The sequence below is a fragment of the Erinaceus europaeus genome, chromosome 9, assembly GCF_950295315.1.
Source record: "Erinaceus europaeus chromosome 9, mEriEur2.1, whole genome shotgun sequence".
Classification (NCBI taxonomy): domain Eukaryota; kingdom Metazoa; phylum Chordata; class Mammalia; order Eulipotyphla; family Erinaceidae; genus Erinaceus; species Erinaceus europaeus.
In genome coordinates this window covers 68,801,389-68,816,717 of record NC_080170.1, presented here as the reverse complement: position 1 = coordinate 68,816,717, position 15,329 = coordinate 68,801,389, and the positions used below count along the sequence as shown (strand labels likewise).

The 15,329-nt window shown below is 41.8% G+C and overlaps 1 long non-coding RNA gene across 1 annotated transcript in view; it reads right to left on the bottom strand.

Annotated features, from left to right (window-relative positions):
• Window positions 1–15,329, bottom strand: part of LOC132540437 (uncharacterized) — a 269,980-nt gene that overhangs the window by 128,920 nt on the left and 125,731 nt on the right. The gene's annotated exons all lie outside the window — the stretch shown is intronic.

Sequence of the window (15,329 nt, the reverse complement as noted above, 5' to 3'; positions counted from 1 at the left end):
ATCAAGAGTAGCATAGAACAATTTGCCACAGAGACCTGGAGAGAAAAATGGACACCTGACACTGGTACTGGGAACTCTTCACACTAAGGAGGGACCTGAAAAGATTCCCACACAGAGCAAGAACTGTCACTGATTACATACTCTGTAGAGATTCAGCCCCTGAACCCCTCTGAGTAACTGAAGAGGCCCCACCCTGCCTTCTCCTGGGGGAGCTGTGAGGGAGGAGGGTCAGTCAGGCAGCACCTGAGGAGTGAGTGCAGTGAGGAACTTCCAGGCCTCTTCTCCCTGCCTTCCACATGTGGGAGAGAGCCTAGGCCTGTACCCAATAAGGGTGCCCACCCTTTCTGAGTGTGGCTGCCACCATGGTATTGATCCAATATGCCCACAATGTTCAGCCCCTGGTACTGCTTTAGGAAGAAAAGCGATGGGGTTACCTGTTGTCAACTGGTGAACATTTCCATGACCTTCCTTAATCCCTTGTGACAAAGGCTAGTGAGGCAGCACCACTGGGGATGACAGAAGCCCCCACACAGCTCTGGGATCACCAGCATCTATCCATTCAGCCAACCTACAGCACAGACATTATACAGAATTAGTAAAGGAAGAATTGCCAATGCCAACACCAAGGTACGTACCTATTGCATTCCCTGATCATTATTAGCTCTGAACTTAAAGGTGTAAACTCATTACAATTTACATGTGCGAGAAAAACATTCCAAGCTCCACTCAGGGTTGCAGCACAGTAGGGAACACTGTTCTCAGAGGAACTCAGAGATCCCTCTGAGTTCCCTCTGCAGGGTGAGTGGTGCAACCACCAACTGGAGAACAGAGCCTGATTGAATAAACATGCCAATGACCTTCCTCAACCCAGGTGGAGAATAGCAGGGAGGCAGCAGCAGCAGGAGGAAAAAAGCCCACCCTACATCTCTGGACTCAGGGACACCTGGGTCCCCATTATCACAGGGAGAATCCAGCATGGGCCAAGTGAAGACCACATAGTTTCCTCAGGAAGGTATCTCTCATTTCAGCTCTCATTCCCATCTCTATTTGATTAAAACTTACAAAACACATTATGTTTTAAACCAGCAAGCCCTACACTAGACAGCACTGGAGAGTGAGCAGGGTAGGCCCAGTCCAGGGTGTGTGTGGCCTTGGGCAGGTCTCCTCACTCTGTGTTTCAATCACTCCCTCTGGATAAGACCAGAGATGAGGACCAGCTCACATACAGGTAACCCTCTGAGAGCAGGCACCAGGGATGGGTCCACATCTGAGAACTTTGGAAGGGGATGTGTGAATCTCAGCCCTTGCCCACAACCACTTCTTTGGGGACAGAGTTCAGAAATGCTGGGCTCACAGCATCTTGACCTGAACAAGCAGATTTCATCCCTGGCCTACTGGAACATCATCCCTGCAGCTTCTCTGGCCTCAGTCAGAGCTTCTCAGCCAATGGCTTGATCTTCGGACAAAAATGAAGGCACCCATTGTGACCTCTCAACCTGCACAGCAGAGTCCTTTTAAATGCACATACAATGAGATGGAAAATAATTTGTTTCATCTGTTTTCTTTTTTTTCATTGATTGATTCCCTTTTTGTTGTCTGTTTGGATTGTTGTAGTTATTAATGTTGTCATTATTGGATAGGACAGAGAGAAATGGAGAGAGGTGGGGAAGACATAGAGAGAGGGAGAGAAAGAGAGACACCTGCATACCTGCTTCACTGCCTGTGAAGCAACTTCCCTGCAGGTGGGGTGCTCAAACCTGGATCAAACCTGGATCCTTAAGCCAGTCCTTGCACTCTGCGCCCACCTGTGCTTAACCTGCTGCACTACAGGCTGAATCACTTTATCTCATGTTTTCTTAGAAACATCTCAGTGTGGTCACAGGGCACAGTGGAAGGTAGCTGAGAGGGTGCAGGAAGGTAACTATGTCCTGGTGTCATACTGTCTGAGGACACAGCACTCTGACTCAGTAGCAAGCACTGGTCCTGGTATTTTCTCTGAAAATCTCTGAGGTCTAGCATGGGGGAACTGATGGAGGGGCTCAGGTGGGGGCTGCTCAGTCTCTTGTCCCACAGGGGCTTCCTCCCCTGTTGTCTGAAGTTGCTGTAGTAAGAGATTCCTGTGGGCAGGGCTCAGCATTAAGGAACATTTTCCTCTTTGAGAAGGAGAGGGGAACCCCAGGCGCTCGGGCTCCAACAGTAAAGGGAGAGCAGTGTGCACACTGACTGAGGAGCTTGTCACCCAGGGTGGTTTGCATTACTCTAAAGTTGTTCTCACCCCTTGCCTAGCACCCCCAGGTTCCCTCCTCTCCCCCACTGCTGAGGAGACTTGGCTGCCCTAAAGAGGCCTCCTTGCTCTTTCCCAGGTCATGACTCAAGCCAAGGCTCCACATCAAGATGGCAGCACCAGTGCAACACAGTCCACAGCTCACAGCAACCACCTGCCCCAGAGCAGCTCCATGGAGGACAGCGCTTGACAGAGGACTCTATAGATCCCACATCAGAAGGGAAGCAGCTGAACCCTTCCCTATCATGTACTCTCTGTGTACCCCTGAAGGAAGTATGTAAACTATAAATTATAAAGTGTAAACTGTAAACTGTACGGGGCCACCTGGTACCTTCAGCCAGTGGCCTCTCCTGTTGGAAATTAAACATGTGCCTTTTTAATGCACTCTTTTTGCCTGGGCTCCTTGCTTTCTCCCCACAGCCTTATCAGGGTTAGGCAGAATTTGGGAGGGAGGGCTTGGAAGGTAGTGAAGACTGGCATCCCAGGAATACTTCAGAATACAGCTACTCTCTTCCCTGATCCAGCTATCTGGTCTTATTTCCAGCCATGACATCATCTCCCGAGACAATAACTTGAATCCACCTGCATGTCAGATGTCAGGAAAAGAAAAAAAATGTCCTGGATTCACACTTTCCTAGAATCTGACCCACTAGGGAAAGAGAGAGAAAGGCTGAGAGTATGGATTGACTTGCCAATGACCATGTTCAGCGGGGAAGTAATTACAGAAGCCAGACATTCCTCCTTCTGCACCCCATAATGACCTTGGGTCCATACTTCCTACGTGTTAAAAAATAAGAACACTATCATCAGGGGTGGTGATGGGATATGGAGTTCTGGTGGTGGGAATTCTGTGGAGTTGTACCCCTCTTATCCTATGGTTTTTATCAGTGTTTCCTTAGTATAAATAAAAAAAATATTTTAGACACCTACTTTTAACATAGTAATATAACTTTGTGATTGTCACTGAAAGGGGCTTTCATCAGTTTATTCATTCATTTGATAATTCCTATTATAAATTAACCATACAAAAACATATTTGAGACAAGAATGATTAATTGTTTCTGAAGTTTAAAAAATATTTTATTTACATAGAACCGCAGTCAAAAATAGTAACACTAAAACCTTATAAGTAATGCAAAATAGAGCACAATGACAAGTTATAGGTATGAAAAGAAAACCTTAAAATATTCCAAATAACTTCTTCTGATAAGTAACTAGTTAAGTAAACTTTTACTTAGAACCTTTCAACAATTGTCTAAGAATAAGGATTGTCTTTCCATTTCTTGGTATCAATTTCTATTTCCTTGAAGAGTGTAGTTTTCATAGTTTTCAGTATACAAGTCTTTCACTTCTTTGGTCAGCTTTACTCCTAGGTATTGATTTTGTTGCAACAGTGAATGGGAGTGACTTCTGGATGTCTTCTTCTTCAGTATAGTGTTCGCACAGAGAAATGCCACTAATTTTTGTACATTGATTTTGTAGCCTGATACCTTGCTATATTGTCTAATAACTTCCAGTAGGTTTCTACTGGATTCTTTAGGTTTTTCTATGTATACTACCATGTCATCTGCAAATAGTGAGAGTTTGACTTCTTCCCTTACAATCTGTATTCCTTTGATTTCCTTCTCTTGCCTGATTGCTATGGGAAAAGCTTCCTATACTATGTTGAAGAAGGTGCCGGGAAAACTGGGTTATAACATGCAGAAGAATGAAATTGAACCACCTTATCTCACCAGAAACAAAAATCAACTCCAAATGGATCAAAGACCTGGATGTCAGACCTGAAACTATCAAATACTTAGAGGAAAACATTGGTGAAACACTTTCCCACCTAAACCTCAAGGACATCTTTGATGAAACAAACCCAATTAATTGCAAGGAAGACTAAAGCAGAAACAAACCAATGGGACTACATTAAATTGAAAAGCTTCTGTACAGCCAAAGAAACTGTCACACAGACAAAGAGACCCCTCACAGAATGGGAGAAGATCTTCACATGCCAAACATCAGACAAGAAACTAATCACCAAAATATACAGAGAACTCAGCAAACTTAGCACCAAAAAAGCAAATGACCCCATCCAAAACTGGGCAGAGGATCTGAACAGGACATTCACTTCAGAGGAGATGCAAAAGGCTAACAAACTTATGGAAAACTGTTCCAGGTCGCTGATTGTCAGAGAGATGCAAATTAAGACAACATTGCGATACCACCTCACTCCTGTGAGAATGGCATACCTCAAAAAGGACAGCAGCAACAAATGTTGGAGAGACTGTGGGGACAGAGGAACCCTTTTACATTGCTGGTGGGAATATGAATTGGTCCATCCTCTCTGGACAGCAGTCTGGAGAACTCTTACAAGGCTAGACATAGACCTTCCATATGACCCAGTAATTCCTCTCCTGGGGATATACCCCAAGGATTCTATAATGCCCAACCAAAAAGAGGTGTGTACATCTATGTTCATAGCAGCACAATTCATAATAGCTAAAACCTGGAAGGATCCCCGGTGCCCAACAGCAGATGAGTGGCTGAGAAAGCTGTGGTACATATACACAATGAAATACTATGCAGCTATTAAGAACAATGAGCCCACCTTATCTGACCCATCTTGGTGGGCAGAGCTAGAAGGAATTCTGTTAAGTCAGCTAAATCAGAAAGATAAAGATGAGTTTGGGATGTCCCCACTCATCAACAGAAGTTGAGAAAGAAGAACAGAAAGGGAAATTAAAAGCAGGATCTGATTAAATCCAGAGCAGGGCACCAATGTAAAAACACTGTGGTGAAGGGGAGGGTGGCCATTGGGCTTCCCAGCATGGTGGAGGGGGGGGGGGCTTGCATGGGTGGGGGATGGTACAGTCTTTTGGTGGTGGGATTGGTGTTTATGTACAATCCTATTAAAATGTAAACATTATATAAACCACTATTTAATTAATCTGAGAGGTGAAAAACTGATGATATGTCTAGAACTTCTTAAAACACAGACTGAGTCTTTTTAATACATAGGCTGTCTTTGATATGTTCTCTCCCAAAAGCCTAGACCAGGGAGAACAGAAGCAACCGACAGCACAGCTATATACAAGATGCTGGGTACTATACCCCAAACCCTATCAAAGGGACTTTCCAAAGTTAACCCTATCACCAAATAATGTGATGATAACAATAACTATCCATTGTCTTCTTGAACCTTAAGACAATAGGAACCTCACATTTCCACTATAGACCCTATATTTCCCCCAGTTCTGGAACCTTAGGGTGGGGCCCACTTTTCTGCATGCTGCTCTCAATTCAGATCAAATAATATTGCATCAGCGGATCGCAACCTAATCAACATGAGTACCACCCCAGCATGATTCACTTCAGACTGTGACCAGAGACTTCAGGTGTGGAATAACAACCCTTCAGCTTCATCTCTCTGGTGAGACCTTTCCTTTCATAGTATTCTCTAATTCCATTCCAGGTGGTCCACTCCCCAATAAAGTCCCCAAACCTGGATATAGTCCATGTCCCCTGAGATAGAGCATAGGTTCACCCGTGCCCATAAACTAGGGGAAAAATACATAACTGAAAGCAGAAGTACACAAGAGCATGCAGGGAATACCCCCAACACTTCATCCGCACTATTACAGTCTTTAGGTCCATGATTGTTCAACAATTTCTTTGGCTTTGTATGTTAACTCTCTTTTCAGCCACCAGGTTCCGGATGCTGACCAGACTTCCCTGGACAGAGGACCCCATCAATGTGTACTGGAGTGCCACTTCCTCAGAGCCCCACCCTACTAGGGAAAGAGAGAGACAGACTGGGAGTATGGATCAACCAGTCGACATCCATGTTCAGCAGGGAAGCAATTACAGAAGCCAAACCTTCCACCCTCTGCAACCCACAAGAACCCTGGATCCATACTCCCAGAGAGATAGAGAATGGGAAGGCTATCAGGGGAGGGGGTGGGATGTGGAGATCGGGATATGGGAATTGTGCAGAACTGTAGCCCTCTTATTCTATGGTTTTGTTAAAAAAAAAGAAAAAAGAATTTTTCTATGAAATTAGCAACTTTGTAAGTTACTAAGTTCTCCAAGTAGGCAAAATAATATTTCATTCCTAAAATAGTCTTTCCTGGCTAATGAATTTATATGCCAGTAATTAGGCAAGTGGTATGGATTTGTGGTGAAATGAAACAAATTTATCTTAGATGTGTTTAGTTTAGCCCAAATCTTTTACTTGTATACCTTAAAGCAGAAGTACACGAGAGTTTATAGTGAGTATCCCCCTAACATTTCCTCTCCACTGTTCCAAGCTTTGGGTCCATGATTGCTCAACAATTTGTTTGGCTTTGTATGTTAACTCTCTTTTCAGTCACCAGGTTCCAGATGTCATTAGGATGCCAGCCAGGCTTCCCTGGACTGAAGACCCCACCAATGTGTAGCTCTGCTTCCCCAGAGACCCACCCTACTAGGGAAAGAGAGAGGCAGACTGGGAGTATGGACTGACCAGTCAACACTCATGTTCAGTGGGGAAGCAATTACAGAAGCCAGACCTTCTACCTTCTGCAACCCACAATGACCCTGGGTCCATGCTCCCAGAGGGATAGAGAATGGGAAAGCTATCAGGGGAGGGGGTGGGATATGGAGATTGGGTGGTGGGAACTGTGTGGAGTTGTACCCCCTCCTACCCTATGGTTTTGTTAATTAAACCTTTCTTAAATGAAATAAATAAATAAAAACTTTAAAATAAAAAATATACATATATATATTCGGTTTGAACCCCGGCTCCCCACCTGCAGGGGAGTCGCTTCACAGGCGGTGAAGCAGGTCTGCAGGTGTCCATCTTTCTCTCCTCCTCTCTGTCTTCTCCTCCACTCTTCATTTCTCTCTGTCCTATCCAACAACGACAACAACAATAATAACTTCAATAATAAAAAAGGACAGCAAAAGGGAATAAATAAAATAAAAAATAAAATATATATATATATATATATATATATATATTCTTTATGGAAGGGAGATAGTGAATTACAGTCTCTTCCTTCTGACTCTTCTGAGACTCTTCATTCTTTCAATTACTGGTCTCTACTACTTTACATATTTAAGAGTTTTCTTTATTTTTTAAAAGATTTATTTAGGGGCTGGGTGGTGGTGCACTTGGTTGAGTCCATATATTACAATGCTCAAGGAGCCATCTTTGAGTCCCGGTTGCCCACCTCTAGGGGGAAATTTTTGCAAGTAGTGCAGCAGGGCTGCAGGTGTCTCGCTCTCTCTCTTCCTCTCTATCACCCCCTTCCCTCTAGATTTCTAGCTGTTTCTATCCAATAAATACATAAACAAATGTAATTAAAGATTTTTTAAAAGATTATTTATAAGAGAGAAAATAAGAGAGAAGAATAAGAGCTAGCAAACCAGAACACTGTTCAGCTCTAGTATAAGGTTAGGCCATGGAATCTATGGTACCTGGGGGCACAGACATATAAATTGATGCTCTCATAGGGTTCTGTCTTCCTAGACCTAAGTGCTTTATTTCGTCTTTATTTTAAAATGTGATCTTTATGAATGTAGAGATTATGATTTGTACAGTACTGCTTGCCTAGGGCCTTGTATGAATTAAATACTTCTTAATGAATATTTGTTAAATAAATGAAGTCAAGATCTTTAGACATTAGATAAAAATAAATAAAGAAGCCAACAGGGCAACATCAACTTGAAAAACTTCTGCACATCGAAAGAAAACACCACCCAAAGAGACTCAATACAGAATAGTAATAAAAGATCTTTAAATGTCATATATCAGACAAAAGGCTAATAGCTGAAACATGTAAAGAGTTTACCAAATGCAACAAAAATAAATAAACAAATAAATAAAATAAGAGAGTAACCAAATCCATAAGTGGAGATAGGATATTCACAAAAGAAGAAAAGAAGAGATCCAAAAGGCCAACAGACATATGAAAAAATGCTCCAGGTCACTGATTGTCAGAGAATGCAAATCAAAACAATGAGATATCATGTCACTACTGTGATGATGTCATACAGCAGAAAGAATAATAATAACAAAACTGGAGAGGGTGTGAGAGTAAAGGAACTCTTACACTGCTCATGGGAATGTAAATTGGTCTAACCCCTGTGGAAAGCAGTCTGGAAAATTCCAAACGTTGGAAATGGACTCTCCTACCCTATGATCCTGCAATTCCTCTTTAGGGATGTGTCCAAAGGAATTAAACACACCCATCCGAAAAGATCTGTGTATACCTATTCACAGCAGCACAGTTTATAATAGCCAAAACATGGAAACAGCCTAGGTAATCAACAACTGATGGCTGTCTGAGGAAGTTGTATCATTATGTTACTATTGCCTTTTTCTTCCGCTTATATCCAGAGACAAGCTTGACAATATCAACTTTCCAACTCCAATAATCTGGTGAGACCTTTCTTAACACTTGGGACCACCTAGCTCCATTTCAAATGGTGCATTCTCTAACAAAGTTATAGACTAGGGTCTAGTGTATAGGGTATATGTGTACATGTATCCATAAGTTAGGGGTAACTAAATACATCAAAGTAAAAGTTCTCAACAGTCTGTTGTGTTTATATTTAGATCTAATAGCCTTGGCAAGCAAGTAAAGAAACCTAAAGAAGGCAGCACAGTCTAATCTAAAATGTACTACTTAGGCCTAGTCACTCTCTATTCTCTACCCCTTACTTCACTTCTCTCAATCACTCTATCTACTCAACTAAGAAAGTAAGTAAAATGTGCCTCCTAATCTGTTCTGCCAGCACCATCATTATTGTCACCTCTTAATAAACTTTAGAAGAAACACTGTATACAATTGGTCAAGAGATATAATAGCAAAAATTATATATCAACTAAAGGATAATTACTGTCTCTATAACCTTTATCAGATCATCAAACAAGTAAATGCAGTACAGTTTAAGGTTAGTTTAGACCACATTAAAATTCTAGGTATCTTTTCTTCCTAACTCAAGACCAGACCCAATAAACCTAGTAACAGTTTGGATACAAAAAATGACACTCAGCATTTCAATAACTGAGAGAAAGTCAACTCATCATATAAAGAACTAAAAAAGTTGTAAAAGGGTAAGAAACTGGATCACTTAATGATGGATGGTCTTTTTGGCCAATAACAGACCAACCCATCATCTGGGTGTGACTCAAGTTAGGGGAACCTTGGATTTCTGTTGTTATAGCGGTCTGGTGTCGGGCTGCACCGCGGAGAAGAGAGCGGACGTCCAGAGCAAAGGGGTACACAAATCTTTATAATATGATGGGGGGGGAGGTTTGGTTCAGACCACGTGGAGCCAGCCGGCCATGGCCGACCACGGGGGGAGAGCAGGGAGCGAGACCTCAGAGAGGGAGAGCCCAGAGAGAGAGGGGAGGGGTGAGGGGGCTTTTTATTGGGCGACAACCAGGGGTGACGTGTAGGGCCAGGATTGATTGAAAGGGGGCACTCTAGGATTTAGCGGGGGCATAGAAAAACCTGGGGGCGGAGCCAGTATTGGTTGAAAGGGGGCACCCTAGGATTTAGCTGGGCATAGAAAAACCTGGGGGCGGAGACTGCATCAGAATAAGTCCTCAGCAACAGATTTCCATATAGATATGGCGGGCCTGGACCTTTACTAGATCCCTCTCTCCATCATCAGTGGTCACTTCCATCAGGAACATCATCATAAGCCCGCTCATGGGGCCTCTCCAGAACCTTGCCCTCACAGTAGAGCAGCAATGGCAGGGACTACACCACTCTCCAAACGGAGGCTGGGTCATCCTGCTCTGCCACTAAAGGAAGACTGGTCCTGAAATGAGTGAAACCTAGAATGTTCCCAGTTGTTACCAGAGGCTGTGAGCTCAGACTCACAGCTAAATGTGAATATAAATACACCTTGTATCTGATCGACGAGGTAAACAGTTAATTGTCTATGTATACTTTTTCAAGTTTGGGAGCTACTCTTTTTTTATTTTTATTTTTTATTTTTTTATTTAAGAAAGGATTAATTAACAAAACCATAGGGTAGGAGGGGTACAACTCCACACAATTCCCACCGCCCAATCTCCATATCCCACCCCCTTCCCTGATAGCTTTCCCATTCTCTATCCTTCTGGGAGCATGGACCCAGGGTCATTGTGGGATGCAGAAGGTTGAAGGTCTGGCTTCTGTAATTGCTTCCCCGCTGAACATGGGCATTGACTGGTCGGTCCATACTCCCAGCCAACCTCTCTCTTTCCCTAGTAGGGTGGGTCTCTGGGGAAGCTCCAGGACACATTGGTGGGGTCTTCTTTCCAGGGAAGCCTGGCCGGCATCCTGGTGGCATCTGGAACCTGATGACTGAAAAGAGAGTTAACATACAAAGCCAAACAAATTGTTGAGCAATCATGGACCCAAAGCTTGGAATAGTGGAGAGGAAGTGTTAGGGAGGGTACTCACTGCAAACTCTAGTGTACTTCTGCTTTCTTACTTTGGTGCCATACTCCAAACTCAGTCAATTTCTGCTTTGCATTTCTACGTCTTTTTTTTTTTACATGAATAACATTCCCCAGATTCCCATTTAACAATACAACCCCCACTATTTCATTCATCATTTTTCATGGACCTGTATTCTCCCCACCCACCCCAGAGTCTTTTACTTTGGTGTAATACTCCAATTCCATTTCAGGTTCGACTTGTGTTTTCTTTTCTAATCTTGTTTTTCAACTTCGGCCTGAGAGTGATATCATCCCATATTCATCCTTCTGTTTCTGACTTATTTCACTCAACATGATTTTTTCAAGGTCCATCCAAGATCGGCTGAAAATGGTGAAGTCACCATTTTTTACAGCTGAGTAGTATTCCATTGTGTATATATACCACAACTTGCTCAGCCACTCATCTGTTGTTGGACACCTGGGTTGCTTCCAGGTTTTGGCTATTACAAATTGTGCTGCCAAGAACATATGTGTACACAGATCTTTTTGGATGGATGTGTTGGGTTCCTTAGGATATATCCCCAGGAGGGGAATTGCAGGGTCATAGGGTAGGTCCATTTCTAACCTTCTGAGAGTTATCCAGACTGTTCTCCACAGAGGTTGGACCAATTGACATTCCCACCAGCAGTGCAGGAGGGTTCCTTTGACCCCACACCCTCTCCAGCATTTGCTGCTGTTACCTTTTCTGATGTGTGACATTCTCAAAGGAGTGAAGTGATAATCTCATTGTTGTCTTGATTTGCATTTCTCTGACAATCAGAGACTTGGAGCATTTTTTCATGTGTTTCTCGGCCTTTTGGATCTCTTCTGTGGTGAATATTCTGTCCAAGTCCTCCCCCCATTTTTGGATGGGGTTATTTGTTGTCTTGTTGTTGAGTCTGGCAAGACCAGAAAAGACCTAGAATTGCCAAAATAATCTTGAGAAAAAAGAACAGAACTGGAGGCATCACACTGCCAGATCTCAAACTATATTATAGGGCCATTGTCATCAAAACTGCTTGGTACTGGAACATGAACAGACACACTGACCAGTGGAATAGAATTGAGAGCCCAGAAATGAGGCCCCACACCTATGGACATCTAATCTTTGACAAAGGGGCCCAGACTATTATATGGGGGAAGCAGAGTCTCTTCAACAAATGGTGTTGGAAACAATGGGTTGAAACATGCAGAAGAATGCAACTGAATCACTGTATTTCACCAAATACAAAAATAAATTCCAAGTGGATCAAGGACTTGGATGTTAGACCAGAAACTATCAGATACTTAGAGGAAAATATTGGAAGAACTTTTTTCCGCATAAATTTTAAAGACATTTTCAATGAAACAAATCCAATTACAAGGAAGACTAAGGCAAGTATAAACCTATGGGACTACATTAAATTAAAAAGCTTCTTCACAGCAAAAGAAACCACTACCCAAATCAAGAGACCCCTCACAGAATGGGAGAAGATCTTTACATGCCATACATCAGATAAGAGTTTAATAACCAACATATATAAAGAGCTTGGGAGCTACTCTTTGCCTTAGTCCAGCTTTCTAGCCCTATTCTCAATTCTGACTACATTTCCCCAGTGATTTTACTCCATCTGCATGTTAGCTATCAAGCTTAAACAGAAATGACTAAAGTCATGGGTCCTAAGGAACACATCTAAAATAGACTTCCTAGCTTCTCTCTACCCTAAGATGCCTATTCTCATAGGTTCTATTCCTACTTCTTGGTGGCTGTTTATTGTTCAGTTTTATTAGTTTGTCTTGTTTTGTTTCTTGCTGCCTTACAACCACCAAGTTGCAGGTACTACTATGATGCCATTCTGACTTCCCTGGGCAGTGGACCTTATCTATGTGTCCTGTAGACATCAATGTGTCACCTCTCCAGAGCCCTACTCCACCAGAAAAAAGATAGAAACAGGCTGGGGGTATGGATCAACCACCAGTGCCCATCTCCAGTGGAGAAGCAATTACAGAAGCCAGAACTTCCATCTTCTACACCCTCAAAAGAATGTTGGTCTATGCCGCCAGAGGCAGAGCAATAGTAGGGGAAGACGACCAGCAGCCTCTAAACTCCTATTCTGTCAAAGAAAGGAGTGAAGAGAGGGAAAATAGGAAGGATATTCTGAAGTAGCAATAGGTGTTGGTGTGACTTAAAAAGGAAGGGAACCATAGGACAAAATGTTATATATATATATATATATATATATATGAATATATATAGTTATAGAAATAATAGTCAACCCATATCTGTGACCTCTGGAAAACTACAGCAGATTCCAATGGAGGAAATAGGGACACAGAACTCTTGCGGTGGAGGCGACATGGAATTAGGTATAGAATGGAATATTACTTATTACTAAGAAAGATGAATTCATCGTCTTCACCTCATCTTTGATGGAGCTTGAAGGAATCATGTTAAGTGAGATAAACCAAGAAGAGAAGGATGAATATGGCATGATCTCTCTCATGGACAGAAGTGGAGAAATAACTTGAGTGGTCTAGTTGCCATTATATTTTATGATCTCTCTTAATTATTACCAGAGACCTAAATGAGACTATGGACCAATTAATTATCTTACAGAAATGCGACAGATGACTTAATACTTTATTTTCAAAAAAGTGTTACCTTGAGATCCATGAAACATGTTCCTTAGCTGGGAATAGTCTAGATTATATTTACAAATGCCTGTTTGGTGAGGCTTTTTAAAAACTTGTTTGGCTGTTTACTTGTTTTTCAAGAGTACTGCTTAGCTCTGATTTATGCTGGTTCTAGGGATTGAACCTCAGAACTCAGAGCCTCGGGTATGAAAGTGTTTTAAATAACCATTTTGCTGTGTCTTCAACCACTTTGTAAGTTTTTTTTTTAACATTTGTTTTTCGATTGGGCAAAGAGAAATAGGGAGAGAGATGGAAATAGAGAGACAGCTATATCACTGTTTCATGATTCTTTCCCTCTGTAGGTGGGGACTGGGGGCTTGAACCAGATCTCTGTGCATGGTAACATGGACACTTAACAAGGTATTCCACTTCTTTTTAAAATATTTCATTTATTTAATAATAAGAAAGATAGGAGGAGAGAGAAAGAACCAGACAGCACTCTCGTACATGTGCTGCCGGGGATCGAACTCAGGAATCTATACTTGAGAGTCCAATACTTTATTCACTATGCCACCTCCCAGACCACCCAGGAATCCACTTCTTGCATTCTTCCTTTCATAAACTTTTTAAAGTGATTATTATGAACAAAGGTATTTCAATTAAACTAATTTTTATTTTACTATATATATATATATATATATATATTCTTTTTTAGGTTTTACTTTATAAAATTTAAAAGAGAAACCAGAGCACTACCATACATACCTCTTTTCTGTAAAGTTAATAAGCCATTATATCAAAGCAGTAAATATACATAGTTAGGTTCAAGCAAGTAATTTAATTAGGTCTTTATAACCTGCTAGGTCGGATGGGAAAAAAATCTTGATACATAGTATTAATGTGTGTTTTCATAACTGGCTGAATAATTATACCCAGTGGTGATTTTAATGAATTTGTGTCAGCCTGAAGGAAGATTTTTCAGATGAAACACCACAGGCACTTGCCCTTGACCTTGTTTGATATGAACAGATTTATCAATGAGTTAGATAAAGCTATCAGTAGAAATGCTTATAGAAAATCAGTTACTTGCAATACAGAAAAGTGAGTAAATGCATTGGGTAACAAGAGCAGCATGAAGAAGTTTTTAACTAAAAGGTTAACAAAATCTGACAGTATGTAATTTGGTTGGAATAATTGTGAGAACCTGACTTGTAACCAAACTTCCAGTTGTCTAGATTCATTTTGAGGGGCATATAATTCAGCAATAGTACTTACATGAAAACACAGGGAGGAACATTTCCTGGAGGTGCATCAATGGTACAGTATAATAATAAGAAGAAGCAGGAGATAAGAAAGAAGAAAATTAAGGCTATATTAATAAATTTAGGGTTGCATAATTGCTTCTTGTTTAGATTACCATACTCAGTTCTGATCAACAACATTTTAAGGACTATATAAATGCACAGATTACAGAATTTGCCTGCAAATTACATGGTAACAACTTAAAGTTATCTCATACTCACAAAAACTGAAAGAAATGAGGAACTTTTTTTTTTTTCCTCCAGGGTTATTGCTGGGCTCGGTGACTGCACCATGAATCCACCGCTCCAGGAGGCCATTTTTCCCCCTTTTTGTTGCCCTAGTTGTTACAGCCTCGTTGTGGTTATTATTGCCATTGTTGACGTTGCTTTGTTGTTGGATAGGACAGAGAGAAATGGAGAGAGGGAGGGAAGACAGAGAGAGAGAGGGGAGAGAAAGATAGACACCTGCAGACCTCCTTCACTGCCCATGAAGCAACTCCCCTGCAGGTCGGGAGCCAGGGGCTCCAACCGGGATCCATACGCCTGTCCCCGTGCTTTGCGCCACTTGCACTTAACCCATTGCACCACCGCCCGACTCCCGAAATGAGGAACTTTTAACCTGAAAATGACTATATTTGATGGCTATATTAGAATAGATTGGGGAGTTGAGTGTAGCGCAGTGGGT